Here is a 27,954-nt window from a genome sequence, read left to right on the forward strand (position 1 = left end):
TTTCTATAAAAGTGTTGTCCTTAGCTCCTGTTGATGGAGTCCTCCTAACCAGTTCCAATTTGGTGCTACTCAGTCCAAAGCAATGTTTCCTCATATAAACTCTTTAAAAATGTTAATATGCCTCAATTTATCTTTTTTTTAAGTTTATTTCTTTTGAAAGATAGAGAGTGTGCACGCAGAGGAGGGACAGAGAGAGAGGCAGAGAATCTCAAGCAGGCTCCACACCATCAGTACAGAGCCATATGTGGGGCTCAAACTCATGAACTGTGAGATCATGACCTGAGCCAAAATCAAGGGTCAGCTGCTTAGCTGACTGAGCCACCCAGGTGCCCCAAGTCACAACTTATCTTTTAACAGTAGCAAGTGTTGGTTGTATTAGAGGGATATAAAACCATGGAAACCATTATACACTATTGCTTGAAATACACTATTTGAATGACAAATCTGGTATTACTTGGAAAACTATGAAATCTCAATTTGGACATAAAAAATAAAAATCAGAATTGGTCCTTTCCATCCAAGATAGCTGAAGCCAGCAAAAGGCATAGGTTCTATAAAAACATAATTAAAGTATAGGCTGAATATAAAAAGTGTCACGAGAGAAAAGGCCTACCAACCTGGCTTAGGTTTAGAGAATATTCGTTTATTTATTCAACAACTATTAACTGAGTGCCTACTATATGCTAAATCCTGTTCTGAGTACTTTGGGATACAACAAAAAACACAGTTTCCATAATCTCTTCCTCATGGCTATGGCCTGACCCAAAGATAGACAGATCCTCCACCCCATTACAAATGGAATTCAAACTCCCCTTCTTGGCTTCCTGATCCTTTCTTTCCACCCCTGCTAGGCAAAGCATACTCTATTTGCAGAACTATGGGAGAGGATTTAGGGATGACGGAGGGGGTGAGGTGGGGTCCAATAAGAGGGGAAGCTGAATTCCATTTTAAATCCTTTTTTTACTACTTAAAGCATCAGTACTTTTTTAAGTATAAATTACACAGTAATTTAAAAATTCATTTAAAAAGAGATCACCTTCCAAAAGAGGAGACACCTTTTTTACTTCCTGTTTTCACCCACAAAAGAGGGTCTCAGAGCTTGTGGCCAGAAAAGGAGTGAAAATTTCATCAGAACAATTTCATTTCTTGTCACTTGGCCACAGCTAATTCTCAGTTTTACATTCTTTTCTTTTTTTCTCTGGTCACAATCCTGACATTCATCCCTACTCACCATACCCAAATTCCTTCCGCATTTCAAAATAGGAGGGAAAAAAATTGAGGGGGAAATGCCTCTCTTATTTTAGATGCAAAAAGCTGATACATTTTAACTTGAAAACAAACTAGCCAAAACCTTCAGCATGTGGCTTTTGCATGCAGGAGGGAATCAGGGTAAAATGTAGCATCCTAAATTCTGAGGTTCTCAGCCTCAGAACCACTTGGAGATTTAAAGTACTAGGAATCCCCAGGGTCCTGCCCAAAATGCTGTGGATAATTGATATGGGATACAATTTCTTTAAAAGCTCCGCATGGGGTGGGGGAAAGGACGCCCGGGTGCTCAGTCAGTTAAGCATTCAACTTCTGGCTCAGGTCTTCATCTTGCAGTTCCTGGGTTCGAGGCCACATCAATTCTGTCCTGACAGCTCAGAGCCTAGAACCCACTTCGGATTCTGTGTCTCCCTCTCTCTCTGACCCTCTTCCACTCGCACTCTCTCTCTCAAAAATAAGTAAACATTAAAAATGTAAAATATCTTAATAATTAAAATTTTTAAACAAAAATAAATAAAAGCTTTGCAGGGGCATATAATATAGTGGGCAGCAAGTTAAGAGCCAATGATGGACATGGTACCTTGCTGCTCAAAGCCTCGTATAGGACACAACATGGACACATCTGGGACTTTGTCAGAAATAGTCTTTGGCCCCTCCCAGACCTCCTCAGTTAGAATCTACAGTTTAACCAGTTAACCCCAGGTGATTTGTGTCCATATGCACATTAAAATTGGAGAAGCTCTACCTAGAGCTCACACCAATCACACTGACCCAATCTGTAAGGAGGTAAAGTACTCAGGAAATAGAGCTTGCGAGATTAGGAGTCTGACCAGAGGAGGCATTGCTACAGGCTCCGTGCTGTGGCTCTCAGAGAAATCGGGTGCTGGCAGAAGTGGGCTGAGCTTCAAACGCTATGAAGGATCTCAAAACAGAGCTGTTCTCCCAGTGGCTGCTGCCAGCTTTGCATTGCCGGTGGGGCCACTCTGATGGATCTGTTCCACCACATCAGTCTGGGTGTCATCTGTGCTGACTGCCTAGTCATGTTGTAAAACATCCCAGTAAACACACCCCAAACACAGAGAACCTTCTCAAGCTCCTCTATGATGGGAACATTTCATTCTCAAACAGACAAAACTCAAAACTCATTCCATGGGTGGTTGTAAATATTCAATCTGCCCGCGCCCCCCACCTGGTACCACCTGCCTCCTGGAGTCAAGTTTTCTAAGATTATTATTTCAAAAGGAAAGTAATGGAGAAATTAGGCATTGACAAGTGGTAAGTTGTTCCCATTTTCTTTTTTAGTTATGTTGGGTATGTCGACTGAAAGAAAGCCAACCTCAAAGTAGGTTAATAAATGCTTTATTCTTTGTTTTACTGAAGCCTATAGCCTGGGAAACGGTCTTTCAGATTGCTCTGAAGAGCTGCTCCAAAGCTTGTTAGCTATGGGGGATATTATATACAAAAAAGGGAAAGGGGTATACATGCTTGCAAACAGCTCTCCAAACACTTGTGCTTCACAAGGTGTAATCTACTACAGTTGTAAGAACTAAGGTTTACTGATTTCCACATAGACATGAGAAAGGCCCTTAGGTCATCTTAGTACATTATATTTCTATCATATCTGGTTGTTTAAAAATATTGCTTGTATATCTCTGCTTAACTGGTTTTCTGCTTCTTCCTTTTCATGATTTCTCCTTGAGGTCACTCGAGATGGTCATAGAAGGCTGACATCAGTCACCTACTGCAGTTTCAATGCACAGATATTTTCCAGTTGCCACTCCATATTCATTCTTAGTCCTTCCCAACCCTGTCCCGAGATGTGGGAGGTTGACCTTGGACTGTCCTCCAGCTTCCAGTTGGGTTAAACCAGTGCCAGTCTCTGGCAGGAGATCAGAAGGAGAGTCAGGTCCAAAATACTTATTCTTCCACTTCCCTCTGTACTTGACCATGGGTTGGCTATGCCCCTTCACTGAAGGCCACAGCTTCTCTCAGTTAGCCTGCTCCTAAAAGTGGTTGCTAGCCCTGGAGTTCTATACCACCATGTCAACTTTCCTTAAGCCATCCACCTTTTGTAAATCATCTTTGAACTCTCCTCAGTTACCCTGCTTCAGCATGCCATCTGTTTCTCTTCCACATCACCACCCTTTCTCTAGTATCAGACTCCATTCTCTGTTGCCATCCTTGGTGACTGGAGCATTGAAAAGAATCCTGGGGTGTTTCAGATGGGTGGAGTGGAGCCTCGGCACAGATGTATATCCTTCCTATTGAAAGATCAAGTGGCAACATGCTGAAGCCTGCCACTAGAAAGCATATGCCAGAGATAACCAGAACAGCTACCTGGCCCCTTGGCACAGGAGCTTGTAGCATACCCCCCAAAGGCAGCAGATGGCCTTTATGACATTGCCTACACATCCTCCAGGTTGCTGGCACTGTCGATAGAAGACATTTGCTCCAACAGAGGCTGGGCAGTGGGCTGATGTTGCTTCAGCTCTTCTTCACATGGCCACTCCACCCCAAAACCTATTTTCCCAGGATTCCACATATTGGCATATGATGCCATTGTTCATCCAGTAGGTGAGCCTCCCTAGAAATTACCTATAGGAATGTTGAAGACACGATGACAGGCCCAAAATGGAGTTGCTTATGCTAAGCCCAACTCACAAAACCAAATTTAATTACAATTTTGGCTGTCCCAGAAATGGATTCTTAAATCAGTTAATGAGGAATTTCCTGATTAGGTTAGGTAATCTGCCTGATAAACCCCCATCCCCCATAAGGAAAGTAATCTTGGAATAACCAAATTCCCCTTTTTGTCTAGTATAACTTACTTTTTCCTGCTCCCTCCTGCCTATAAAATCTCTTGCCTTGTAACTTTTCAGAGCTCCTTCTACCTGCTAGATTGGATACTGTCCAGTTTATGAATTGCTGAATAAAAGCCAGTAAGACCTTTAAAATTTACTCTGTTGAGTTTTGTTCTTTTAAAGCTTATCAATTTTTCTTTTTTTTAAAAAGTATTCTCAAGAGTCACATGATCTTCCAACTGAGCCAGCCAAGCACCCCAAATTTTGTTCTTTAGCAGTTTTGGCAATAAGGATGGGATCTAAAGGAGACCAATAATGGCCATGTGGACAATGGGAAAGGCTTTGGTGCCTGTGAACCCTTAGTTCTCCATCTTTCTGTTTCCCGAAGGCCATGAGTCATTTTTTTCTCAGATCCGAGTTCTGTTTCCCTTCTGTTGGAACTCTCTAGTCTTAATGGCTTTCCAGTCTGGGGCTAATGGGTTAGTTTAGGCTGACAGCAGTCTCCAACAATGCATACTAGTCCCTAGCCCTTGGTTAGTCTATAGTACCATTTCTTTGGTTACTGATGGTATCCACAATTGTATGTCGTTGGTTATTGTTGGTTTCAGCTAATGTGCACATAAGGTAAAGAAATAATAGATCTATTGTTATGGGAATCCTAGAAGCCAAAACTGTAAATTTGGTGGGTGTAGGTTGAACACTTAGCACACCTGTCACCTAACTCTGAGACTCCTGTGCTGGTCACTGAATGGCTTAGATTGACATTAGGGCATCTGTCAATCTCAAGGAAACGTGTGTTTTACAAGTTACCACCATAAAAATTCCCAGCCCATCCAAATTAGGTATTCATTTGGCTTTAAGAGATTCGGGGCTTAACTAAAGAGATGGCTCCTCAAATTCTGAAGAGTTGAGTGCTCTACCTTCCAGCACACCTGCTTACTTTGCTTCTAAGAACTGTCGTCCCGAAAGCTATAGATTTCTACAAAAATGGCAAAATCTTACTAAAGACAACCTAGAATTGTAATGACCATTATGGAGAACATTCCAGTTAGGTCATTCTTTTAAGAAGAGCACTTGAGGGGCGCCTGGGTGGCGCAGTCGGTTAAGCGTCCGACTTCAGCCAGGTCACGATCTTGCCGTCCGCGAGTTCGAGCCCCGCGTCAGGCTCTGGGCTGATGGCTCAGAGCCTGGAGCCTGTTTCCGATTCTGTGTCTCCCTCTCTCTCTGCCCCTCCCCCGTTCATGCTCTGTCTCTCTCTGTCGCAAAAATAAATAAACGTTGAAAAAAAAATTTTTAATAAAAAAAAAAGAAGAGCACTTGAAAGCAAGGGTTCCCAAATCAAACAGAATGGAATACCTATGTTGATTGGTATGTAGAAGCCTCCAAAGGGCTTCCAGATGTAAAAATAGCTTCATTGCAAAAGGCTAATAAAAATTAAAGACACAAGAGGTCCCTGAAACCAAAGACTGTAAGACTGATGTGACTTGTACCTGAGTACTCGCAATCTACTAATCCTCTATTTGAATTGCTGTTCCACTTTGAAGAGACTATGAAAGAGTTATGTTTTAAAATAAGATCACCAACATGGTATCGAGGCCTGTATTGGGCTCCACACTGTGAGTGGAGCCTGCTTGGGATTCTCTCTCTCCCTTTCCCTGGTGCCCCTCCCCACCTCAAAAATAAAATTTAGACCACTGGGCCTACTGGTGATCATTTTCAGTTATCTCCTCTCCTTGGTCGAAGACTGAACTAAAGGCCCTAAAGAATTTCCTAAACCCAGATAGGATCCCCTAAAGTTTTCTGAAGAATTTAGAGTTCTCATTAGGGCCTATGATCCTGGACTTCCAGATTTTTACCAGTTTGTGCATACAGTGAAACTCAGAAAAGGAGACAGGAAGCAGAATGACATAACCCCAAGAATGATATTCAAGATTCTCAGTCTGCAACGTGGTCTCCTTATGGATCAGAAAACGCTTGCAAAATATTGCAGCAGATATTTTAAAAGCCATTCCTTGCATCTTCCCTGCCTGCACTGATTGGTCTATTATCAAACCTGTGAACCAAAGAAAGCTGAATCTGAGGCAGACTAAAGCGTGTCTGAACTCTCTTCCTATAGCATTCTGGTTTCTATATAATGGATGATACTACCCAACCTGCTCCAGCTGCCTTATGTGTAGATGTAATACCTCCTAGGATTAGTGGATTGATTACAAGGCAGAAAATAGGATGGGAAGCCACAAGTCTGAGTGAACTTGTGACCATAGCTGAGCACTTTGAAAGGATCTTGGAATGGACTGTTAACAAAGGTCTGCTAAGTTAGTGTCCTTACAGTTTTAATAGGTGTAAGGCCAGAAACCTAAAACAATACCTGGGCTTCTCCCATTGCACCCTCCTAGGGGTCCATCATCAAAACACCCAGACATGTTGTCTCATTTATAATCAACTGGGACACTGGAAAAAGATTGCCCCCAAAGGTTTTGTGCAAATCCTTCAAATAACTCAAATACCCCTATATCTGCTTTTGAAGAAGGGCCCTATATGGGCCCCTCCCAGGGGTGACAGGACTTCGAAGGATTCTCCAGTAAACTGCTGCTAGTTATTTTCATAAACAGCCAAGGGGAAAGTAAAATTAAAATCAATAGAAAACCTTGCCAAATTCTGATACCAGAGCTGCACTCTGCTTGAAACCTGATCTCTCATAGGCCAACAAATCCCTCAGAGTAAAAATAAATAAATAAATAAATAAATTAAATAAATAAATAAATAAATAAATAAATAAATAAATAAATATTAAATTAAATTAAGTTAAAAAGAAGAAAGAAACAAAGATATAAAACAATAACGACAAAAATCTCCATAGATGGGTATCCAATTAAATTCAGGGAGAGTTTTTATCTCAACTAGTACAAATGACTAAGAACTTTCACTGAAATCATTCCTTTTTGCTATGATACAGCTCCCATCAGTCTATAAAATAGAGATCTCTTTTGCCCCTAATATAGACCTTACCTTAGAATATCCTGACCAACCTAAAGCTGATGTTTTAATGTTCCTTACAATCCAGGCTTAATAAGCAGGGGGAGAATTTCCAGCAAAAGATCCCTCCTAATTTAATCGAGGTGTCCAAATATCTGTGGGAGACCTCTAATACTGACATTGGGAGAATAAAAAAACAGAATCTATAAAAATTCAGAGAGACCTAACGAAAACTATTCCCAAGTTATCTCCATATCTGTTAAAATCTGAAGCCATACAAGACCTCACGCTAATAGAAGACCTAATTGCCCAGGGCCTAATCATTCCCTGCCCCAGCCCCTGTAACATATCAACTTTGCCAGTCCAGAAATATTGTAGGTAGGGATAGAGATTTGTCTAAGACTTGAGAGCTATTAAACAAGATAGTTATTCCCAGAGCACCTAGCTTGCTTAGTTGGTAGAGCATACAAATCTTTTTTTTTTTAAGTTTATTTATTTACTTTGAGAGAGACAGACAGAGAGAGAAAGAGAGAGAGAGTAGGGGAGGGGCAGAGAGAGAGAGAGAGAGAATCCTAAACGGTGACAGTGCGGAGCCCGATGCAGGGCTCAAAATCGTGAACAATGAGATCATCACCTGAGCCAAAATCAAGAGTCAGATGCTTAACTGACTGAGCCACCCAGGCACCCCAAGTAGAACATACAACTCTTGATCTCAGGGTCACAAATTCAAGCCCCATGTTGAGTGCAGAACTTTATTTAGGGGAAAAAATATATAGAGTTATTCCCCTTTCCCAGTTGTTCCAAACCCTAACACCCTGTTGTCACAAGTCCTACTGTAAAGGTTAAATTGTAGTGTAGGGCTAACCTGTACCCTTGAGAAATAACAGCTTTGTTTTGACACTGTAGGTTAAGAGATAACAGGCCTGTCCTATCAATCAAGGGAACAAAAGTTCAAGGGAAATCAATTGGATTGGTGTTTGGATTGGGGCAAGGGTATGTTGAGAACTTTGAAAAAGTGGGCCAGAGGCAGGGTCAAGGAGGTCAACTGGTTGCGGCTTAACCACAGAAGGTCTGAACTGCTTCCACCCCCATCTGGGAACTATTTCTTTGTTCTGTTCCCAGGTGATGATAAGATGATGTGGTCGGCTATAAAAACTCTGTACCCCAGCTGTTCAAGGCCGCACTCTGATCAAGAGTGTCAGTCCCGATGGGTCGGCCTTGCCTCTCAATTGCAATAAACTTTGTTGTGACTGTCATTGGTGCCCGTAGCATTCTGTTTCAGGAGTCATGTGGATGCAACACTACCAGATGTAAAATGATTCACTGTTGTAGACCTATGTTCAACCTTCTTCAGCATTTCTGTAGACCTCAGCTACCAATACTTGTTTGCTTTTATTTAGAATCAGTAATATACCTGGACAGTGGTGCCGCAAGGGTTCACTGAGGCCCCTTATTTCTCCCAAGTGGTCCATCAAGATTTAAGTCTCTTTCAGTTCCCTGGGAAATCAACCCTTCTACAGTATGTAGACTATCTCCTGCAATGCTCAGTTACCAAAGAAGCATCTGTATAAGATTCCATTTATCTGCTGCAACAGTTAGCTGAGAAAGAACAGGAAGTCTGTACGGAGAAATGACTTGATTTACCTAGTCATAATGTAAGTGCTGTAGGAATCCAATTGTCTCCAAAGATAATTTTAAGCTTATTCAAGCATTCTCTAGGCCCATGATCGGCAGTAGCTTTCTGGATTTCTACCCCTTGCTGGATATCATAGATTCTGGGTTCCTGACTTTTCTCTATCAACTTCTCCACTCTATGACCTTCCTGAAAATGCAGTGAGCAGGCCATTATGAGATTTACAAAAGTACTATAAGAACTCCTGCCCTAGGGCTCTCTAACTATTCAAAGGCCTTCACCTTTTTTGTGCAGTAGAGAGAAAATCAAGCCCTGTGAATGCTCACACAAGAGCGTGCTGATAAGAATAGGCCTATTGCCTATTATATCATACAACTTGATTCACTTGCTCGTGCCCATCCCAATTGCCTTAAGGCCTTACTGAAGCTGCAAAGTTAGTAAACATTTCCATGGATTTAGTCCTAGGAAATGATGTTTATTTCGCAAGCTCCACATGCCGTCCTAAGTCTTCTTAATTCTGAATTGACTCATCATTTCTCTGCATGCAGACCAACCTCCTATGAGATCCTTCTGCTCTCACTACTAACATACAGGTTAGTATGCAACATTGCAACATTCTTAATCCTGTCCTTGTCTGATGAAAATGAACCCCACGACAGAAAGGTAATCATGTCCCATTTTGTGATACTAAGTCTGGATTTATGACACACTTCTTTGATGAATCCCGATCTAATTTTATTTGTTAATAGGTTATCCTCTAAAAATGAAAAAGGGACTTTCCAAACTGGCTATTCTATTACTATGCAATATGAACTACTTGAGAGGGGAAACCTCCCACAAGCTAAATCAGCCCACCAAGAGGAGCTATACACCCTTACCTGAGCATGCCAATTATCTGAAGAACAAACTATTGATATCATATTTATAATGACAGCTGGTATGCCTTTAGGATCAACCATGATTTTTGGATGTTAATGGAAACAAAAAGGTTTTCTCACATCCACTGGGACTCCAATGAAAAATGGACAGTAAGCAAATGTTTCCTTGCTGCTATTCTCTTATTTTTCTGAAATTACTGTCATTAATTTGAGGCTCACACAAAGAGGACTGAAAATGAGTTTAGGGAAATGTCCCAACTGACTTTCATGTAGTAGCAACAAAAACTATAAAGGTTTTGGCATATGGGGATGAAGTCAATTCTTGCTTCTGCAAAAAAACAAAACAAAACAAAAAAAAAACCCTGACCCTTTGAGCTCGACATTACCTTTTGTCCTCTTGAAGGTCTTGTGACATGTGCTCCCGAGTCATAGAAATCACAATGGGCAAACAATGTTTGTAAATGGAATGAACAGTTGGGACCATGGGAGACAACATGGCTGCTTGTTTCTTCCTAGTGGAAGAGGGGGAGAATTTTTCCTCTACCCTCAAGTTCTTCTAGCCGGACTAAGAATTAAATTTACATGTGAAAGGTTAACAGGAGAAAACCAGAAAGTTTTATTGCGTGTGCTTGGAGGTCCAATAATGAAATTGAAACCTAAAGAAATGACCAAGATGGCAATTTTTACACATTTTAGATAAAGAGAGATGATAAATTAATGAGGAATTTACAGGGTAAGGAAAACAGGTATTTGGAAGCTGTAATTGGTAAGGAATTCAAAGCAAAATGAATTTGGGCTGAGGAAGTAGATTGGTGAAAAAGTAACAAGGTTTATTTCTACAGCTTTCTCCACTTTAAAGTCCATATCGCTGGTGATAAGGGTGTCTTTCTACTTCTTAGTATAGGGAGGCTATTTTTCATATGGGAGATTTGTTTCCTGCTTTCAGGAGGACAGAGATGTGTCTAAGTGTCCTTGAACTGATTGTTTCTTAAGTAACCTTTGCTAAAATATTCAAATATGCCAAATTGGCACACTGTGGGAGCCTACCCTAAGCCCCTACGCTGACTCCCTCGCAAGCCCTACCTTCTTGTTCTTGCGTTCATTTAACCACCGTGGTGCAGCTAAGATGACTCAAACCATAAATAAATACTGGTGGACAGACTTCTAAAAAATTATAAAAACTGTTTATCAGTGTCTGACCTGTCAGGTTCTTAACCTGGAAAAATTATTTTTCTTTCGAGTCCTCAGACCTTCTTCCTCTGAACCATCTGAGCACCTTCATTCAAATGCCACCCAGTATGGATTATTAATATATTCTTATTATTGTATATATAATTTCTGGATGCATTGAAGCCTTCCCTTGCTGAAAGGATGACACCCTCACACTCACAGTGGCAAAACAAACCGTTGGCAAATGCAGTTCCTACCTGGAGTTTACCCTTCACACTATCTAGTGACTGAGGCACCCACTTCACTTTGAAGATCAGATGAGCTGTAACTAAAGCTTTGCAAACTTCTTGGAACTGTCACTGCTGCTATCACCCTCAGTCATCAGGCAAGGTTGAAAGAACTAATGGAATCACCAATCTCAAAAATCTCCAAACTCACTGAAACTGCTGGACTCCCTTGGCCTGAGGTGTTGCCTCTGGCCTTGCTGACTTTTGCAGTACCCTCTTTGTGAGATAGTCACCAGTAGACCAATGTCTTTTGGTGTACAACCTTTTGTCGTTCCCTTGTTGTACTGTAAGTCTAGTGTTGTTATGCCCAGAATTCGTGATCCCCAAAGACCACCAGGGAGCCCAGTCCGATGCAAAAGCAAAGAGCCTTTATTCGAGCTAGCTCGAGCTCAATCCCCTACCTGCACCGACGCAGCGGTGAGATGTTGGAGAGAGAGAGAGAGTTTTAAAAGCACAAAGGTTTTATAGGGATCTAGGGGCAGTTGGTGGGGTACTGGTCGTGGCCTTAACCAATTGGCTGAGGAAGGGTCCGAGTCCCATTACGCAGGTTGCCAGGCGTGGTTTGAATGGGAAGTTTGAACGGGTGAGTGGGAAGTTACTCAAGGGGAGGAGGCGTGGTCTGAGGTTTAGAACGGGAATTTCTTTCTGCGGTTTTCTCAGGAAGGGGGCCATGTCGGAGACATAGTCACTCAAGATGGAGGACACAGAACAAAATGGAGTCGGCCGGCCTAGGTCCACTCTTTCAGTGTCTCATGCTAAAACCTCTCAACACCAGGTTCAGAATCTCTTCCATATCCCCAATTCAAAATATCCTCTTGTTCATGATTTGGTATTTTGGAAAAGCCCCCAGAGGAACGTGGTCCCTGAGCCCTGTTGGAAGGGAACATTACCAAGTGCTCCTGATAACCAATACTTCTGAAAAACTAGAAAGCACTGAACTTTGGGGCACACATCTCCCAGCTGAAAAGGATCCTCCTGACACTTGGTCCTCCTCTTGCACTGGTGACCTTAAAGCCAAGTTGCCCAGGAAACTGATGACTTCATGTGGTAGACAGTTTCCTTTCAAGACACCAGAGCAAGAATTCATACTTTCACTAGCCTCAAACGTGAAAGCCTTTCTTTTTCTTTCTCTCTTTCATGTTGGCGTTGGCTTGGAAAGATGGCATCACCCACATCTCCCAAGCCACTCTTAAAGGGGATAACCTTTCAGACTGCTCTATTTGTCATCAAAACCCTCCCATCTGTCCCTGATGCTGGAGCCCCCCTGGTCCTCCCTGTGACCAATTTTTCTTCCATTCCCAATGAAACCATAAACGGCAACCGAAGCCACCTGCAGAGTCCAGAACATTCAGCACCTTTGCTTTAACCTTTCTTCTGCCATAACTGTATGGACTGAGACAGGCAGGGACACTTTGAAAACATCAGTATAGTACATTTTTACAATGACGTTCTTATGATTATCTAAACCCAAACTGCTCCGGCCTAGAACTGCACTTTTCTCCACATGCACCCACTCTCCAAAGAGCTTAGAACTATGTTTTATTTTAGAACAAGAAATTACCTTCCCAAGTGCAGTGAAAGCCTAACTGATCCATGGCTTACCTGGGCAAATGAAAAGTCCTAGTGAATAAATTCATTAATAATAATACTTTGATGGGAGCAGCGTGTGTCCCAGCAGCATTTATTTTTGTCTGTGGTGGTTTTGAGGAAAAGCATATTTCTTTGGCTTATGAATACCTAGATGGCTGGCACTTAACCGGGCAGTGCCTTTGGGGTTATCTAATTGAACCGCTAAACTGCCAACTATGAAACTGGAACACCTCACTGGTCAATTTCCCTCAATCTGTGTTGCTGAAACAAATAGGAATTGCCAGAAAGCATTCACGATTCAGAATTTGCTTCTTTTGGTGGATCTCTAGGAGCTAGAGTGCAGATGAGGCTATGATCATGAACCTCTACTTAACTCTTGAAGATATTCCAGAATCTACTGCTAAAGCAGAACTGCCCAACAAAAATCCCTAAACACTCTGGCCAGAGTTGTTCCCCATACTAGAATAGCCCTTCATTACCTTTTAGCTGTGCAGGGAGGTGCTTGTGCTGTAGCCAACACTACTGGTTGCACTTGGACGAATGCTTCTAGGGAGGGGTGAGTCTCAGCTACAATAAGATCACTCACCCAGCCAATTGGTTTAAGAAAGCGACTCCTTCAGTGAGGTCTTCCTCACTGGGTCATTTATTTGACCTTGATTGGTTTGTGTCTTGAGCACCATGACTCCAAAGTGCACTCCAGACACTGGGAGGTATTCTACCTTTGGTAACCATAGTAGTCCCCCTGATGCACTCTGTTCACTCAAAGCTTTAAAGGCATGCTTGCATCCACTAACCACTAAGGAAATCATCTCCCTAATATTACAAAGTCACAGGCCACCAGGGTGACTCAGCTAACTAAGCCTCTGACTTCAGCTTGTGTCATGATCTCGCGGTTCGTGGGTTTGAGCCCCATGTCGGGCTCTGTGCTGACAGCTCATGAGAAGCTTAAGCAAACTGAAATTTAATCAGCTTGTTCCGCTTCTGTACAATGCTTGAATTACGGGAAACTGAAACCTAACCAGCCTGTTCCGCTTCTGTACAATTGCTTGGCGCGCCCGCGAACTCCTGTCCAATCAGTGCATTACCGTACCCGCCCCCCAGCTTAATGTCAACCAATCAACTCCCCCGCTGACTGGAAATCCCCCAAACTGTTTACCTCGGCCTATAAAAAGCCTGCTCAAACTCCCCTCAGGACCTCGGAGCCTCACTGTTCCTGAATGCGCGGAGGTCCAGGTTCGAACCTGAAATAAACGGCCCTTGCCGCTTGGCTTTGACTCTGGACTCTGGTGGTTCGTTCTTTGGGGTCTCTCGAGCTTTGGGCGTTACACTCAGAGGCTGGAGCCTGCTTTGGATTCTGTGTCTCCCTCTCTGTCTCTGACTCTCTCTCTCTCTCTGCCCCTCCCTCATTCACACTCCATCTCTCTCTCTCTCTCTCAAAAATAAATAAAACATTAAAAAATTTTTTCAAAGTTAGAAAAGTAACAGAGAGAATAATCAATTTAAAGAATGTGAACCTGACATTGTGGCCTTTGATTACCACACAGAGATTCAACAAAAACTGTGAGAACTCCAGAGTGGTATAGCTGGGAGTAGTGCATTAATGTCTTAAATTCTGTTCACATCTCTCAGTTAGGCTGAGAGTCTGACTAAAATGGGGTGATTGTTAAAGACAAGACAACAGGACCAAAATGGAGTTGCATATGCTACGCCGCCTCCCCCTTCCCCCCATTACCAAAATAAGACTTAATGGTTTTGGTAACTTACTTGCATTTTGGTCCCCCAGAAATAGAATCTGAAACCAGTTGGTTAAAGAACAAAATTCAAAATTTAAAGATATAATTGGCTTTATTCAGTGATTCACAAATCGAGCAACATACAGTCTAGCAGATAGAAAGAAGCTTCAGAGAGCAGTACAAGGCAATACATTTCATAGACAGAAGGGAACAGAAACAAGAATGTTACACTAGACAAACAGGTGGATTGGTTATTACAAGGCTACTTTTCTTCTGGGGATGGCAGGGGTTCTTATCAGAGCGATTACCTAACTAATGCAGATCGGGAAATTCCTGATTGGTTTCAGATTCTGTTTGTGGGACAGCCAAAACTGCAACTAAGTTCAGTTCGGTGACATGAAGGGGAAGAAGAGAGGGGGCCAGGGAAGGGGTTGACAACTCCGACTCCATCTTGCAACAGCCACTGTTCTGTGGAGTCCTTAGAAGAGCAGAACTTTCTTGGAATCATGATAAGCATCTTGAGGGTTAGACACCTGAAAAGTCCTCCCATCTCACAATACTGAGCAAAAAAAGGTCAGCCAACCACTGAGGAGCCCATGCCCAGTGAAAATTTTCTCCCAGTGTGGGTTTAAGCCTTAAAAATACCATCTCCCCTTGTCTTCTTCAGATGGGCACACCCACTGAGTTGAGTTGCCCTTCCTGGTTTGCAAACCTAAATAAAGATTTGTCTCAGTTTTCCTTCCTCATAGGCGGGCTCCTGAAGATTTTTCTTAGCATAAGTGACTCCATTTGGGGCTCGCTGTCCTTAACAAGTCAAACAAGAATTTCCTGATTACTTTAGTTAGGTAATCTACCTGATGAAACCCTGGCATCCCCTTAAGGAAAGTAACGCCGCAATCACCAATCTACCTTTTTGCCTCATCTAATTTTTTCCTGTTCCCTTCTGCCTGTGAAATCTCTAGCATTGTATAGTTAGTTCTTCCAGCTCTTTCCATTCTATCTGCTAGACTGGATGCTTCCCGATTTGGGAATTGCTGAATAAAAGCCAGAAAGATCTTTAAAATGCACTCAGGATTAAAATTTTGTTCGGGAAAAAATAAATGGGGGGCATGGGAAGGCACAGGTTTGTGTGCCTGTGGCTGGAAATCAGCAAGTATCCCTAGATGTGGTGTGATGGGGAGAAGAGGTCCTCCTGGAGTCTCGAGCGGCCCCCATAATAGCTCTCCCTTTGGCCAGAACCAGTCAGCTAGGTCTTGGCGCTCGCTATTTTGCCTTCCTAGTTTTGGATCCTAGTCTTCCCTGGCGGGCGGAGGCCTGGAGGGCAGCCAGGCAGAGACGCTGGAGGGGATGTGGGCAAATTGGGCAAGACTGATAGAGCGCTGGGGCCTGACAGGGCATTGGAGAGTGTAATGCCCGAAGTTCCGAAACCTCCCACAAAAGACCACCAGAGCTGTAAGTCAAAGCCAAGCGGCAAGGGTCGTTTATTGCAGGTTCGAACCCGGACCTCCGCTCACTGGTTGCCGGTGACGCTAAGAGGCCCCGAGTGAGGTTTTTACAGCCTTTTTATAGACAGGTACAAACAAGTTATGGGGAAGTTAGGGATTCTTCGCGGTTACAGAGCGGTTATTGGGTGATATCTTAATTTAAACACTTAGCAGAATTTAATTGGTCCCCGCCTTTAGGTCAAATCACAACTGGGGTGTGGGTGTCTTAATGATTGGTCAAGAATACTCGGTTACGCCAAGCAGTTGTACAGAAGCGGAACAAGCTGGTTAAGCAAGCGGATTTAAGCTAAGTTTGTTTTTCACAGACCAGGAAGACTAGGCAAACAGTTTGCCCAGGTCTCTCATTTCTCCCCTTTCTCAAGTACCTGAGGAACCAAGGGGAAGGGGAAAATATGTTAAGCAAGCAGGTTGACAGAAGCGAGAAATGCTGGTTAGTTCATGTACAATCACTTATTCTATTACATACCAGACTACATTTAGGAAGTTTCACAACTTATTCTATTACATAGTGGGTTACATTCAGGAAAGGTTTCACAATGCTTGTAGCAAACAGCAAGCAAAACAGACTTCTCAGCAATTGTATTTCTTATCAAAGATCCATAATAAGCAGAAAAGAGAACTTAGCTTTAAACTAAGGCAGGGCTGTCATTTGGATTTAAAGCTGTTCTTTTCAGAGAGTGGAGGGCAGGCACCCAGAGGGGAAGACAGGGTTGCTGAGGACAGGTCAGGCGGCTCAAGGCAGCTGAGCACCGCGCTGGCGCCAGGGAGAAGGCGAGACGTTGGCCCTCCCAGCTTCCTAGAGCGGCCGCCGAGACGCGGGGTGGCGGCGCGCGTGCGCGACCTGGGCCGACGGAGAGCTGGTCTCTGGGCCACGGGTTCTGGGCGGGTGGTGTGGCTGGAGGACTGGCTGTCGGGGACCTGGGGAGGTGAGCTGCCGGGCGGGGCGCGGGGGCGGCGGAGGCGGGGGGGGGGGGGGGCGACCGGCAGTGAGGGTGCACGGCTCGGGAGGGCGGCGGGGACTCTCGGCCCCTCCCGGGGTGAGAGTCAGGGGTCGGGGGTGCTGGCTGAGGCCCGGCCTGGAGGCGGCGCCCGGGGCGGGCGGTCTGGCCGGGCGGGGATCCGGTCCCCGCTGCGGTGAGGAGTGTAGCTGGAAGCGCTTTGCAGCCCCGGGCAGAGAGTTGGGAGTAATGGCTTCTGTGCTTTATCCTTTCTCCCAATTATGCAAACAAAGCGTACTCATTAGGGACAATTAGATGACGCGGGTGGGAGCCAGAAAAGTGAGAATAACCGCAGTCCGCAAATAGTTTCGTCTGGATGCTTCCTGACATTTTAAAATTTGCTCACAATTATGCACATTCATACACGGGTGCGTGTGCCTTTCGAAATGGGATCGTACTGTGGCCTTTAAAAACTTAGTATTATTGGGATGCAAAAGTATTGTGCTAAAATTTACATAATACTTACCATAGGGTACAATAAAATCGACCACTTTAACCATTTTCAAGTGTGGCAAAATTGAGCGGCATTAAGTACATTCATACCCTTGCGTTTTGAAAATGATGATACCTTCAACAGGAGGAATGCATTTGTTCACATAGCGGTCAAAATTGGTGCTAGCGTTAGTTAGGACGCCACCGAGACATATTTCTGTGAGGATAATTAAAAGGAAACGTTTTCGTTGCAGTTTATTTTCCGTAGTTAGTACACACTACACAAAGCTGTAATGCTCACAAAGTGACGCTTGTGCAGGAAAATAGCAGAATCTTGTGTATTAGGGTGACTGCCTCTTTTCAAAATGAAAGTGTAGCATATAAAAGGGAGTTTTAATTTTTTCAATATACGTTTTTAAAGATTTTATTTTTAACAAAAAGGTTTTTTTAAAGATAAGGTACAGCTCTTAAAACCACCGTACTGTCTCTGACTTGCATAGGCCTAAGAAGTCAGAGAATGGTCGGTCCCCTTCTAAGTTACAAGTGGTGGCCAGGAAAGAACACCACCCTGTTTCGAGCTGTATGTAGTGCAGAAGTGAAAACGCATTAGTATTAGTACATTATTTGCAAGGAAATGTCAGTGAGTGGTTTTAGTCATAATTTGATGAAGGGATTTCGGAGAACTTGCATCCGCTTACACGTGTGTGTGTGTGTGTGTGTGTGTGTGTGTGTGTGTGTGTGTGTTGAGGGTCTGATGAATGGGGGTGCTCTTACCTGTCGTGTTGATGCTGAAGAAAGGCGGACAAATTTTGGTTCAAAATGTAGTCCTTACTGTAGGTCGAAATGATGGGAATGTTTTGAAGATAAACCCTCAGTATATACTTAGAAAGGAAACTGACAACAGCATCACAAATACTAAGTCTGCCACTTGAAGTTTTCTGAGGCTCCTCGTGTCCAGGAAGTATCAGTGCAAGGGCACATTCTGTGATGTCGGAGAGTTGCTTGGGAGTAGAAATACATAACGTATAGTAACCGTAACTTACCTTATTTGTCAGTCTTCAGGATTTTTGTATCAGAAACGCTCTGAAAGAACTCCCCAGGTGAATCATGAGATGCTCTACAAAATTGGATTTTTGAGCTTAAACTTCTGCCTGATCTTAAACCTCTACCCTCCTTCCTTGTTTTATTACAGTGTGTCGGACCAGACATGCCTATCTAACATGCCATGTGTTTTCTTCATTTTCTGTCTTCCTGTAAGCTCTGCAAGGCGGTGGTGTTTTTTGTTTATTTGTTTTGGTTTCTTGTGGTGTTTTGTTTTTGGTATCCTTATTCGTTATGTAGTCCTTAGTGCCTGGGGCATAGCTGGTGCCCAGTAAATACTGTTAATAAAAGAATGACTCTAAATTGGAGATAAGAATAACAATATTTAATATCTTTGATTGCCACGGTTTTCTTTTTTTTTTTTTTTTTAAATCTAAGACAGAAATACATCAGAAAACAGTGATAACAGTTCTTCCATTCCGAGACCTTTTTCTTGAGGCGCCTGGGTGGCCTAAATGGTTAAGCGTCCAACTTTGGCTCAGGTCACGATCACAAGGTCCGTGAGTTCGAGCCCCGTGTCAGGCTCTGTGCTGACATCTCAGAGCCTGGAGCCTGCTTCTGATTCTGTGTCTCCCTCTCTCTCTCTGCCCCCCTCTCAAAAATAAGTATATATTTAAAAAAAAAAAACAACAACAAAAAAAACCCCTTTTTCTTTTGAATAGTTGTGGACTTAGAGAGGGTTGCAGAAACCGTACCGAGTTCCCTTATATTCTTTGGTCAGTTTGCCTAGAGTTAATATCTTGCATGACCATAGTACAAGTCCTCAAACTTCAGAAATTTACAGTGTACAATGCTATTCATTAACCTGCTGACTTTAATTACAGAGTCCAGCAGTTTCTCACTAGTGACCTTTTTCTGTTCCAGGATCCGATCTAGAATCCCTCATTCCACCATTCCATGTAGTTGCCCTGTCTTCTTGTGACAGTCTCTCCATCTTTCCTTGTTTTTCATGACGTTGACACTTTTCAAGTATGTTGTATGGGTATTTTTAGAATGGCTCTCACTTTGGTTTTGGCAGATGTTTTTTCCTGCTTCAATTGAGGATGATGTTGCTATGTGTTATTACTGTCAATACTGATTTTGACCTAGTGGTGTCTTCCGTGTGTCACCATTGTAAAGATACTGGCTTTCCCTTTGTAACTAGTGATTATTTGGGGGAAGATACTTTGAGAACTTGCATGGCAATATCCTGCTTTTCTTTACTGTTCACCCACTAATTAGCCTTCTTGGTGGATCTTATCACTGTAATGGTCTAGTGGTGACTTTGATTTCTGTTATTCCTTCTCCAGATAATAATTGGAATATTTCCTGAAGAAGAGTTGTGCCTTCTTTCCCTTTGTTTTATTTCTTCAATTATTTGTATCCGTGTGATGTTGGATACATATCCTTTGGGCTATGATGCGGTGCTAATGGTACTTATTTCGTTGCTTAAATTATTCCAGCTTTGGCCCTTGGGGGCTCTTTGCAGTGGCTCCTGCTTCCCCTTAAAGTGTCCACATCCTTTTTGGTGTCTTTCCCTGACTTTTTGGCCCCATACATTAATTGTGTTTGTTGTATCTTCCCTTCCCCAGCCCCCGAGACCACCACTTCTCCAAAGATCCCTAGTTCCTTTCTCCATGTTCACGGTTTATTGGAGAATGATACTGAGACACTAAGTTTTGGGCGCTAGGTTTGAGCTCACTTCTTAACTGATGTACGGGTTCAAGTATACTGTAACGCTCTAGTTATGTACTGGAAGCAGTCTTTCTTGTTTCCTTATCAGCGTATAAAATAAAGCATATGTACCCTCACACTGGTAGGAAAAACACGGGAATAAGAGACTGCTAAATGAGGATTAAAAAAAATTTTTGTTAACATTTATTTATTTTTGAGAGAGAGAGACAGAGTGTGAACTGAGAAGGGGCAGAGGGAGAGAGAGGGAGACAAAGAATCTGAAGCAGGCTCCAGGCTCTGAGCTGTCAGCACAGAGCCCGACGCGGGGCTGAAACGCACGAACTGTGAGATCATGACCCAAGCCGAAGTCCGGCACTTAACCAACCGACTGAGCCACCCACGTGCCCCATAAATGAGGCTTTTAAAAGAAAACGAAATACGTCATGTATGAGCTGAAGAAGCAAAATGACAAAAAAGGAAACTGTCCCTGAAAAATGCCCAGATAATTGTTTGGGATTTCCCCTGTTTTTACAAAGCCATTTTCATTGCAGGATTGAGACTGGGCCTAAGGTATGAAGCTCTGGGAGAAGAGGCCCGATCAGCTCAGGTTGCCTCCTAGGCCTGGGATGGGTGAAGTTTTATTTCTGTTCTCAAAAGCTGGTTGGGACATGGAGAAACCCTGAGGCATTAGGAAGCCTGAATTTAACTGGGCAGCTTCAGCTCACTGGCCCCCATGTCTTTACTTGCCCTGGGTCTTTCCAGAGTCGGACAGGCCCTGGAGGTCTTTAGCTTTCTCCATGTTCATGGTTGCAGAGGCTAGGCCAACCCTTTCTCCCCAATTGAAGGCCTGGAACCCCTCGCCAGGTTCCTAGGCTTTCGCCCTCTTTTTCCTGTCAGTTAGTCTTCTCATCACCTGTGTCCAGATACTTCGCTGGCCTCTTTGGACATTTCTGTAGCAGCTGCTTTAGAACAGGCCTGCTTGGAGGCTTATTTTTGGTGCTAATTGTGCTGTGGATCTCCATTTCCTGAGATAGGTCTTGCCATTTCTATTTCCTGCTGGGTGCCTTCCTTCAGAACATTTGCCTCTGGGCTCAAGTTCATTCTCTTTAGCCTCACTGCCAGATTTCTGGTCACTGTGAGCAGCTTTCTAGTCCTTTCCTACTTGGGTTTCTTGGTCTTCTCCAGTCTATTCTGCAGGTTTGTTGGGGAAAGTCTCTGTCCCTCTTCCTCTGACTTTCAGCTGCCTTCTGAGTAGTTGTTTCTGCTGCTGGGGCTCAGCACGGCTGGAGCCTGTCCCTCTTGCTCGGCTCAGCCTTCTTTTGTTGTTGCTGGTCTTCAGGTCTGTCTGTAGGCCTTCAGCCACTTACTTTATCATTCCCCTCCTTTTCCTTTGCTTTTGTTTCTCCAGTACTTCTTTTTCTCCTATGTTTTTCCACATCAAAGCTTCACTTCTCTGCCAGAACTTTAGCTGACTCCTCAGCACGCATGATCCCTAATGTAGTTCTTGACTGGACTGACTCTTCATGCCCTGAAACAGGAGTGTAGTTTTGTGTGTGTGTGTTAGCTGGATGGCAGCCTGCTTTCTGGCATGAGCTCTTTCCGTCTGTGGTTAGTCACTCTTTTTTTCTGTCTTGACAGCATTGGCAGAGTCTGGGAGATAGCGAATAGGTATTGGTTTATAAGCAAGTAGGAGATGGCTTCGGAGTGAAGGGAGTGATTTCTTTAAATGTATTTAATGGTCGCAGGAGATGGAGGATGGTTTCAGGGGACGATGAACATCATTTGTGACTTGGTGCACTCAGTTATGGGACCCTTTACAAGAGGTACCAAGGCTGGCTGTTTATCTCACCCTTTTTGTGGACCCTTTGTTTTGTCTCTTTGTCTTAACATTCTTGATCTTTGTTTTTTCTTTTGCATGTTGTGTTTAGGGGTAGCGTTTTGCTCTTTTCATTCTCTTCTTATTTGCCAGGTCATGTCTTAGGTTGGTCTCTTAATATTTAGGAGATCTAAGGTCACGTTGGTTGGTTTTTCCATTTGTGGTTTTTGAGTACAGCCACCATTTACTCTCAGTACCCCTTCAAGGCTTGCTGCCTCTCCCCCTCAGTTCTTGTCCCTGTGTCCTGGGAGCTGCTTGATACTCATTTAGTGTGTTTGGCAAAGAGAATTATTGATTACTTTGATGATTGTAAAAGTGACATGTAAAAATTCACGGAACACTGGTTAATAGGAAGGGAAAGGCTTTATCCCACGTTCTGGAGAAGATAATGGGTGAGAACACTCTGGCAGCAAGGCTAAGAAAGTTTTTGTGCATATTCCAGCTGTACTTTATTTTTATTTTAAGTCTTAACTAGTTAATAACTTTAATTTTTAAACCTTGTCCCATACTTATTATTTTAGGAAAATGGGACAAGACAAAATATATAATGAGTAAAGTAACAGGGAGGCAGATTTCAGACACACCAGTTTAAGCATTTTTGTAGTCATCATTTCTTTCTTTCTTTCTTTCTTTCTTTCTTTCTTTCTTTCTTTCTTTCTTTCTTTCTTTTCTTTCTTTCTTTCATGTTCATTTATTTTTGAGAGAGAGAAAGAGCACAAGTGGAGGAGGGGCAGACAGAGAGGGAGACACAGAATCTGAAGCAGGCTCCAGGCTCCGAGCTGACAGCAGAGTCTGATGAGGGGCTTGAACCCATGAACCATGAGATTGTGACCTGAACTGAAGTCAGATACCAACTGAGCAACCCAGGCACCCCTGTAATCGTCATTTTCTACATGCATTCTTAAAAGAAAGAAAAGAGAGAGGCGTAGTACACAAATGTTATGTTGAAAAATGAAATAACTACAAATAAACTAAAGCTTCCTTTAACTACTATTCTCAAACTCTCCGCTCCTGTATTCAGTAAGAGTTTTTGTGAATTGCCTAAGCCATCTTAAATTCCTTTGAGTACTTATGTACATCACACGTACTTACACTTAGACGTATATATGGTTTTAGATTTTTTCTACAATTATATCTAAGATTTTTTTTTTTTTATATCTTAACATGTTTTGTTATTGATGGGCAAGGCGGTCAAGAGCAGCTTCTCCTCTCTTGCGTAACAGCATTTAGAGTAGCCTTGAGCTGGGGACATTTCCTTGCAAAGAGATAAAGAGCACTCTGGGCTTATTGCCTTCTGAAGGACTATTTTTCTCTGTTCTTGCTTAATGTATACCCCTTTGTTCTGCCTGTTGCATGTGTCAGTGACCCTCAGGCCTACCCCTGCTTTCTTTATTTCAGACCACACCGGCAAGGGGTTGAGGGTTCTACTGCAGCATTAGGTGTAGTGCTTGTCTCCACACTGTCCTAAACACGTTGCCTGCGAAAGTGATCTGCTGCACATGGGGAAAGCAATGGATTGCAAGAGGTTGAATCTTGTGCATTCTTTCTCTTTTCTCTTCTTGTGAGTAAGTTTTGTACTACTTGAGTCAGGTGTGTATTTTGTTTCTTCTTAGCAATAGAATTGTGCTCTGGCCTCTTGTGTGAGTAGCATTTACTTGCCTGTTAACCTTGGCCACACAGTCTGAGCACCCAGCAGACAGTGAAACAGTAATGTTAAGAGTCCAGTACAGTCTTTTAAACTGTTGTACTAGATATTTCATCCTAGGAAGTGCTACGCTTTTATTTATTTCTATTGATGAACAAGTCATTTATTTCCAATATTGTGTTACTACAAAGAGTACTCTAGTGAACACCTGTGCGAATGTCTGTATATCTACCTCTGCAAGTGTTTTTCCAGGGAGATTCCTAGAAGTGAAATTCCTGTAGCCGAAGTAATGGGACTTCATAGTTTTGCTATAGACTTTCACACTACTTTTCCTGGTGGCTATATGCATTTACGCTTCTATCACTGTTTTGTTTTTTGTTTTGTTATTCTTTTTTCTGGTCAAGAGGTTTTCAAATATTGTAGTCGTATATCACACTTTTCCTTTTATTTTCTTAAGAAATCCTTGCTTACTCTGAGGTTCTTACTCTTGTTTTTTGAAGTTAAGTCTTTGGAATTCATTTTGTGTGTAATTGTACTTTTATTTTTATTCCCTAGCCAGTCGTCCCTATGCAAGTCATTGATGTCTGTCCTTTTCCACTGTCTTGTAATGCCACTACTGTCATATACCAGATCAGTGTGTGCATATAAGTCTTTGGATTCTGTGCTATTCCTTTTATTTGCAGTTTGTGTATTCCTTCAATAATACTCACTTTTAATTGTTATATTTTTATAATAAGCTGAATTGTATGGTAGGACAAATCTTCCCACCTTTAAAATAAAAGGTTGTCTTCACTATTGTTGACCTTTACTAATTTTTGTAATTTGTAGATGTTTATCAACTGTGAAGAAAGTTTATATTGGGTTTGTTATGATTTTATAGACTTTTCAATTAATTTAAGGAGAATTGATGTCTTGGAAATACTAGATTTCATATGCTTAAGACTTTTTCAGATATATTTTGTCTTTTGGTAGTTTACTATTTCCCCCATTAAAGTTGTGTACATTTTTTTAAGAGCTTTATTTCTGGGTATTTTATGTTTTAGTTGTTGTTGGTATTTTGTTCTGTTTCTAAATAGTTGTTGCTGTTATGTTAGAAAAGTATTGATTATACATTGATATTCAGCTTTTTAAAAATATTTAAACAAATGTTTTAAAAACATTTATTCATTTTTTAAGAGACAGAGACACAGAGTATGAGCGGGGGTGGGGCAGAGAGAGGGAGACAGAATCTGAAGCAGGCTCCAGCCTCTGAGCTGTCAGCACAGAGCCGGCCGTGGGGCTTGGACTCATGAACCACGAGATCATGACCTGAGCCGAAGTTGGACACTCAACTGACTGAGCCACCCAGGTGCTCCCATGTTTGTTTATTTTTGAGAGAGAGAGAGAGAGCACGTGCGTGAGTGAGCGAGCAAGCTGAGAAGGGGCAGAGGGAGAGGGAGACAGAGGATCTGGAGCAGACAGCTCCACGCTGTCGGTGCAGAGCTTGATGCGGGACTTGAACTCATGAATCGTGAGATCATGACCTGAGCCTAAGTCGGACACTTAACCAACTGAGCCACCCAGGTGCCCCGACATTCAGCTTCTTAATTACCTATCATATTTTAAGTTTTTCAGTTGATTCTCTTAGACCTTTTAGGTGGATGTTTATATCACTCACGAGTCATAGTAGCTTTTAAAAATTTTAATTTACTTTTTTTATTTTTATTTTTCTTAAAATTTTTTTATTAACATTTATTTATTTTTTGAGAGTCAGAGAGAGGCTGAACACAAGCAGGCGAGGTGAAGAGAGGTAGACACAGAATCAGAAGCAGGCTCCACGCTCTGAGCTGTCAGCACGGAGCCCAATCCGGGGCTCGAACCCACAAACCGTGAGATCATGACCTGAGGTGAAGTCAGTCACCCAACCGACTGAGCCACCCAGGCACCCCTAATTTTATTTTTAAGTGATTTCTTTACCCAATGCAGGGCTCGAACTCATAACCGAGCGTGGAGTGTCTACCAACTGAGCCAGCTAGGCGCCACATCTTTGATCCTCCTTTTCTAACAGTTTCTGCATATTTCTTCCTCTTCACCTCCTCCTCCCTTCCCCCTCCTCCCCATCTTCCCCCTCTTCTCTTTCCTCCCCTTCCTCCACCTTCGCCCCCTTCTACTCTTCCTATTTCCTTTCCTCCACCACCGCAGCCGCCGCCAATTTGGTTGCCTTTTATTTCGTTTTGTTGTCTGATTACTGAGGCTGAGACTGCCAACACTATGTTAAACACTCCTCATCCTCCCTTTCCTCCTCCCCTTCCTCCTCCCCTTCCTTCTCCTCTTCCTTCTCCTCTTCCTTCTCCTCTGCCGCTGCCAATTCGAGCGCCTTTTATTTTGTTTTGTTGTCTGATTGCTGAGGTTGAGACTTCCAACACTGTTAAACAACCGTGGTGAGAGTGGACATCGCTGTTGTGTTCCTGATCTCAGGGGGAGTGTTCTCAGTTTTTCCCCATTGAGGATGATATTAGCTGTGGGCCTTTCACATATGGCTTTTATGATGTTAAGATATGTTTCTTCTATCCCAACTTCCTTGAGGGTTTTTATTAAAAGATGCTGTATTTTGTCAGCTGCTTTTTCTGCCTCTATTGACAGGATCATATGTTCTTACCCTTTCTATTAATGTGATATATCACGTTGGTTGATTTGCAAATATTGAACCAGTCCTAGAGCCCAGGAATGAATCCCACTTGATCATGGTGAATTATTCTTTTAATATACTGTTGAATTTGATTTGCTAGTATCTTGCTGAGATTTTTTGCATCCACATTCATTAGGGATATTGGCCTGTAATTCTCCTTTTTTGTCTCTGTCTCTGTCTGGTTTGGGAATCACCATAATGCTGGCTTTAAAGAATGAGTATGGAAGCTTTCCTTCCATTTTAATTTTTTTGGAACAGATTGAGAAAAATAGTTATTTACTCTTCTTTAAAAGTCTGGTAGAATCAATCTGGACCAGGACTCTTATTTGTTGGGAGATTTTGATAACTGATTCCATATCTTCACTGGTTATGGGTCTGTTTAAATTTTCTGTTGCATCCCATTAGGGTTTTGGTAGTATGTGGGTGTCTAGGAATTTGTCCATTTCTTCTAGATTGTCCAGTTTGTTAGCATATAATTTTTCATAGTATTCCCTAATAATTATTTGTATTTCTGTGGTGCTGATTATGATTCCTCCTCTTTCATTTGTGATTTTATCTATTTGGGTCCTTCTTTTTGAGAAGTCTGGCTAGGGGGTTATCAATTTTGCTTATTCTTTCAAAAAACCAGCTCTTAGTTTCATTGATCTGTTCTTTTGTTTTTTTTCAATTCTATACCATTGATTTCTGCTCTAATCTTTATTAATTCCCTTCTTCTGCTGGCTTTGGGCTTTATTTGCTGTTCCTTTTCTGGCTCCTTTAGGAGTAAGATTATGTTGTGTAGTTGGTACCTTTCTTGTTTCTTGAGATAGGCCTGAATTGCAATGTATTTTCCTCTTAGGACTGGTTTTGCTGCATCCCAAAGGGTTTGGACTGTTGTGTTTTTATTTTCATTTGCTTCCATGTATTTTTTAATTTCTTCTTTAATTTCCTGGTTGACCCATTCATTCTTTAGTAGAATGTTCTTTAACTTCCATGTATTGGGGACTTTCTAAATTTTTTCTTGTGGTTGATTTCAAGTTTCATAGCATTGTGATCTGAAAATATGCATGGTATGATCTCAATCCTTTTATTTTTGTTGAGGGCTATTTTGTTACCACTATGTGATCTATTTAGGAGAATGTTCCATGTGCATTCGAGAAGAATGTGTGTTCTGATGCTTTTGGATGAAAAGTTCTGAATATATCTGTTAAGTCCATCTGGTCCAACATGTCATTCAGAACCATTGTTTCCTTATTGATTTTCTGCCTAGATGATCTGTCCATTGTTGTAAGTGGAATATTAAAGTCCCCTACAATCACGGTATTATTATCTATACATTTCTTTATGTTTGTGACTAGTTGATATGTATATATGAGTGCTCCAGGTTGGGGACAATAAACATTTACAGTTGTTAGCTCTTGATGGGTAGACCCCTTAATTATGATATAATGCCCTTCTTCATCTCTTGTTATACGCTTTAGTTTAAAATCTAATTTGTCTGTTATAAGTATGGCTACTCCAGCTTTCTTTTGACATCCATTAGCATGGTAGATGGCTCTCCATCCCCTCACTTTCAATCTGCAGGTGTCCTCAGGTCTAAAATGAGCCTCTTGTAGGCAGCATATAGGTGGATCTTGTTTTTTTATCCATTCTGATACCCTATATCTTTTGATTGGGGCATTTAGTCCATTTACATTCAGAGTGATTATTGAAAGATATGGATTTAGTGCCACTGTGTTATCTGTAGGTTTCATGCTTGTGGT

At 42.3% G+C, this 27,954-nt stretch overlaps 1 protein-coding gene across 2 annotated transcripts in view; it reads left to right on the top strand.

Annotated features, from left to right (window-relative positions):
- The first annotated feature begins 16,413 nt into the window (after nt 1-16,413).
- ZNF445 (zinc finger protein 445) overlaps nt 16,414-27,954 on the top strand; it is a 32,726-nt gene continuing 21,185 nt past the window's right edge. Inside the window, exon 1 of one of the 2 annotated variants that reach the window (XM_086720267.1) lies at nt 16,414-16,765. The gene's annotated coding sequence lies outside the window, so the exon portion shown is untranslated. The remainder of the gene's footprint in view (nt 16,766-27,954) is intronic. The other variant, XM_025913278.2, reaches the window with a different exon arrangement.

This window comes from Puma concolor, chromosome C2 (genome assembly GCF_028749965.1).
Source record: "Puma concolor isolate L17-30 chromosome C2, mPumCon1.1.hap2, whole genome shotgun sequence".
In the NCBI taxonomy this organism is placed as follows: Eukaryota; Metazoa; Chordata; class Mammalia; order Carnivora; family Felidae; genus Puma; species Puma concolor.